This window comes from Chiloscyllium plagiosum, chromosome 45, assembly GCF_004010195.1.
Source record: "Chiloscyllium plagiosum isolate BGI_BamShark_2017 chromosome 45, ASM401019v2, whole genome shotgun sequence".
NCBI classification, from domain to species: domain Eukaryota; kingdom Metazoa; phylum Chordata; class Chondrichthyes; order Orectolobiformes; family Hemiscylliidae; genus Chiloscyllium; species Chiloscyllium plagiosum.
The window spans coordinates 12,619,995-12,625,222 of record NC_057754.1 but is presented as its reverse complement, the minus strand read 5'-3'; the positions used below and the strand labels follow the sequence as shown (position 1 = coordinate 12,625,222).

Genomic DNA, 5,228 nt, shown 5'->3' with positions numbered 1-5,228 from the left:
GCGCTAATGAAGAATGAAAAGAATCATTTTAGATAAAGACAGCTGGGTTCAAATGAATTTCTTGTCAGGGCTTTCTTAAAATGGAGATCAGGAAGACAAAGGAGGGAGGGCTTTCTTAAAATGGAGATCAGGAAGACAAAGGAGGGAGGAGAAAGTGAGGACTGCAGATGCTGGAGATCAGAGCTGAAAATGTGTTGAAAGACAGCTGGGTTCAAATGAATTTCTTGTCAGGGCTTTCTTAAAATGGAGATCAGGAAGACAAAGGAGGGAAGAAGGGCTTATGCCCGAAACGTCGATTCTCCTGTTCCTTGGATGCTGCCTGACCTGCTGCGCTTTTCCAGCAACACATTTTCAAGACAAAGAGGGAGATCAGGAAGACAAAGAGTGATGTAAAATAACCTAATCTGTCAAGGCTAAGAATAATCCAAAGAGATTCTACACACATATAAAGAAGAGAGCAGCTGGCCACCTTAAGGATCAAGGAGGTTATCTTTGCAATTGAAACTCAGTAAATGGGGGAGATATTACATGAATATTTTCTGTCATCTTTTCCTGTGGAGAAAGCAAGCCCAAATGTTCACTGTCCATTTATGAAGCTGGGCAGTTCCTGTTGCCAAACTATTTGAACCAAGGACGAACGAAACAAAGATGAGGTAATATTTTTAGTGGCTGGATTGACTTTCTTCTGTGTGGCTTCATGCTACATTTAGAGTTGTTGTGTTCCCAGGATGGAGAGTTTGATTTACAAGGAGAGAGTGGACAGGCTGGCACTTCTTTCACTGGAGCGTTGGAGGATGAGGGGCGGCTTGATAGAGGTTTATAAACTAATGAGGGGCATAGATAAGGTGCATAACAAAGGTCTTTTCCCTCGATAGGGGAATCCAAAACTAAAGGGAATATTAAGGTGAGAGAAGAAGGATTATATAACAATTGATATATCTGTGGTGCCTGATGAAGTGTACCCCAGGGCATTGTGGAAAGTAAGGGAGGAAATTGCAATGCCTTTTGCAGAAACATTTGTGTCATCTATAAATTCGGGTGAGGTTCCCAATGACTGGACAGTGATTAATGTTCTCCCTTTGTCAAAGAAGGAATGCAGGGAGAAGCCTGGGAACTGTAGACCTAGGAGTCTGATTTTGGTTGTGGGCAAGTTGTTGGAGGAGATTGTGAAAGATAGCATTTAGAGAGGCAAGGAATGATTTGGGATTGTCAGCATGGTTTTGTGAGTAGACAAGAAGATTGAATGAGGCCAGAACAGTAGACATTGTTTAATTGAACTTTAGAAAAATCTTTGACAAGGTTCCGTATCATAGACTAATTAGTAAAGTTAGGTCACATGGGATTCAGTGTGAGCTTGCCAGTTGGATGTAAAATTTGCTTAAGAACACAAGACTGGATGTGGTGGTGGAGGGTTGTGTTTTGGACTGGAACCCAGTGACCAGCGGTCTTCCACTGGGATCGGTGTGGAGTCTGATTTTTTTTGTTGTTTATATAAATGATTTAGATTAGATTATAGAAGGCATGGTTAGTCAATTTGCAGATGACACCAAAATTGGTGGTATAATGGATAGTGAAGGTTATTTACAATTACAAAGAGATACTGATCAATTGGGTCTTTGGGCAGAGGAGAGTCAGGTGGACTTTCATTTGCCCAGTGGAAGTTTCTCCATTTTGGTAACAAAACAATAAAAGTACAGCCTTGGATAGTGCTGTAGAACAAAGACACTTAGGGATTCCATGACTTGTACTTAGAAGTTGATGTCACAAGTAGACAGGGTGGTTAAGGTGGCTTTTAATATGCTTACCCTCATTGCTCAGACCTTTTCTGTTGGAGTTGGGAAATCATGCTGAGGTTGTCCAGAATGATGCTGAGGCTTCTTCTGGAATACCATTTCCAGTTTTCATCGCCCTGTTATAGGGAGAATCTTGTTAAGCTAGAGAGAGTTCAGAAGAGATTTGCCAGGATGTTTCTGGGAAAGGAAGGATTGAGTTATAAGGAGAGGCTGGATATGCGGGGACTTCTTTCACAGGAGGGTAGGAGGTTGAGGTTAACCTGAAAGAGGTTTATAAAATCCTAAGGAGTATAGATAAGATCAATTGCAAGTGTCCTTTTCCAAGGGTGTGGATTTCAAGACTAGGGGGCATATTTTTAACGATGAGAGGAGAAAGGCTCAAAAAAAGACATGAGGAGCAACCTTTTATTTTCCCCAAAACAGAGTGTTTCATATATGGAATGAACTTCCAGAGAAAGTGGTGTATGTGGGTACAGTCACAACTTTTAAAAGACATTTGGATTAGTACATGAATAGGAACAGTTTAGCAAGATAGGGGCCAAGTGTAATTTGAACTACTTTAGGTTTGGAACATGGTTGGCATGGACTGGTTGGACTGTGGGGTGTGTTTCCATGCTGACTCAATTACTCTATGTGATTGAGATTAACAGAATATAAGACGCCTAGTTAGAGTCAACGTGGAGAAGATGTTTAAACTAGTATGAGATACTAGAAACCAAGGGCACAGCATCAGTGATGACCCTTCAGAACTGGAACAGTTTCTATGGATTAGAGCATAGCTAATGTAACCCTACTATTTAAAAAAGGAGGCAGAGAGAAAACATGGAATGATAGACCGGTTAGCCTCACACTGGAAAACACTGACAGGATTGAACAGACTCAGTCAGCATGGATTTACGAAAGGGAAATGAGACCTGGTTCCCATGTACACAAGTTGCTCAAAGTATGTATGCAGGTGCAGTAGGAAGTGAAGGATGTAAATAGTATGCTGGCCTTTGTAGCGAGAGGTTTTGAGTACAAGAGCAGAGATGTCTTGCTTAAATTGTACCGGATGTTGGTGAGACCACACTTGGAGTGTTGTGTGCAGGTTTGGAATACTTATCTGATGAAGAATGTTCTGGTTCTGGTTCTGAAGACTACACAGCAAAGGCTTAACAGAGTGATTCCTGGGTTGGCAGGAGTGACGTATGAGGACAGAATGTACTGGCTCGGATGAAATTCACTAGAGTTCACAAGAATGAAGTAAGGTCTCACAGAAACTAATACAGGACTAACAAGGTAAATGCAGGAAGGATGCTATCATATAGTGGGGGGGGGGGGGGGGGGAGAATTTGCTGCCACAGAAAGCAGTTAAGGCCAAAATATTGAATGTTTCCAAGATATATATAGTTCGGAGGGCTAAAGGGATAAAAAGGTATGGGTCGAAAGTTGTAGCGGGTTACTGAGTAGTACGATCAGCCATGATCATACTGAATAACAGAGCAGGATTGAACACCACAACAACCTACTCCCGTTCCTATCTTCTACGTTTCTATTCTGTTAAGGGTAGCAAATTAAAACAAAATGATTGTAACTGACCCAGATATCAGCATTACCTTTCACTACTGGATAAAAATCCTGTAACTCCGCAGTGACCATCAATTTGGGGGCGGCTTCACCACACGGCCTGTAGCAGGTCAAGAAGGTCAACAAGAGGCAGCGTGATTTTGGAAGCTTCTTGTCTGGCTGCCGTCTCTCGCTTTCGATTCAGTTCTCAAATTGTTGAATGTTCTGACAAAAGCGACATAGTATATAGGAAAGAAGAAAACATCTTTATAGGTTTGCTGAAACTAAACCGAGAATCGCGACCGTTGACCGGGACATGTATCTGGGAAGGAGCCTGCGGCTTAAATCGCGACCCCGGAAACGCCATGTTTGGGGCTAGAGCCCTCCATTGATCAACCATGAAACCTACAATCAGGGATGTAGCTCCATGCACTGCCCGCCCCTTTAAACTTCACACACCGCCTATAGATAGGATACAGCAACGTTTCTTTCCAGCCATCACTCGCCAAACGCATTCTCACAGTACGTGAGCTGTGACCATGCTCTAACACCGTTACGCTGTTTCGTAACGTTGAACGGAGAGCAAGGGGCGGGCCTGGAGGACCACGCTGCAGCCGCTGGTCCTCCAATCATTCAGTGAGACTGAGCGGCGGTTGGGTGCCCTGACCATTCAGAGAATGTAGTCAAGATTAGAGTGGTGCTGGAAAAGCACGGCCGGTCAGGCAGCATCCAAGAAGCAGGAAAATCGACGTTTCGGGCAAAAGCCCTTCATCAGGATTTCAGGAGCTTTCCTGCTCCTCGGATGCTGCCTGACTGGCTGTGCTTTTCCAGCACCATCTAATCTTGACTCATCTGCAGTACTCACTTTCGCCCATTCCGAGGATGTTCTCAGGGTGAACTAGCTTATCCGGAACGTCCACACCTCAAGCGTCAACCAAACGTCTCTGTAAACCTTCCTCCAGTTCAAAAGACAACTTTTAATGACGACTCTATATTCTTTCAAGCAGCCAATTTATGATCAATGTTGTTACTCTCCCTTTTATTCCTTCAGAACTCGGTTGCGCTCACAGGGCTCTTACAGAACTTTTACCAAATACTTTTTGCCAATCTACGTTCATGCTATCGTTTGTATTATCATCATCAACATTCCTCACCTCATCAAAAAGCTTCTAGAGACAGTTCACCACAATTTTCTGTGAACAATTCCGTTTTAGCTTTCCTGAATGATACCCACATTTCTTCAAGTAGCACCTCTGGTACGACGTTTCTAAAATGTTTCATCGCACCCAGGTTGAAATGATTGTCCTGTCAGTTCCCAATTAATTGACAAAAGGTTTCACATGGCAAAATAAAAGAGTGTAGCAATAGAGATGTTGAGACAAAGAAATGTGTTGGAATGAGTTGTGGTTTGGACATTAGTTATTGTGAATACAAAGTAAAGATGATCAGGTTCTGATGACATTGACCTCTATCACATTTTCAGAAACTACAGACTTGCTGACTATTTCCAGCATTTTTGTTTTTCATATTAGAAATCCAGTATTTTGCTTCTGCACTTGTTCTGAGGACAGAAGGGATCAAGGGGTGTGGGGAGAAAGCATGAACATTCACCTCCTTCAGTCCAGTATCTTCCAGCGCTGCCTCTCCTTTTGTAGTTTTGTGAAAATCCTGACTGGCTTCAATATTGGATTTTAATAATAATCTAAGAGTTTACATGGTGGTGTTTCTGCCCAAGTATTGGATTCACAAAGAATCAGATTAATTTCTCTTAATTTTACAACTTATGTGTTATGTCCACAACATAATTCCACTTCTAAAGATAAGGCAGCACTTCATATTGATTACTACAAATGTTAACAATTTGCAGGCCATGACTGTGACAGCACTGAA

The 5,228-nt window shown here is 42.4% G+C and overlaps 1 long non-coding RNA gene across 1 annotated transcript in view; it reads right to left on the bottom strand.

Annotated features, from left to right (window-relative positions):
• LOC122543967 overlaps nucleotides 1-3,913 on the bottom strand; it is a 36,939-nt gene extending 33,026 nt beyond the window's left edge. The window contains exons 1-2 of the long non-coding RNA XR_006310222.1: nucleotides 3,748-3,913; nucleotides 3,389-3,563 (exon numbers count right to left, since the gene is read on the bottom strand). This is a non-coding gene — a long non-coding RNA (uncharacterized LOC122543967). The remainder of the gene's footprint in view (nucleotides 1-3,388; nucleotides 3,564-3,747) is intronic.
• Nucleotides 3,914-5,228: the final 1,315 nt, after the last annotated feature.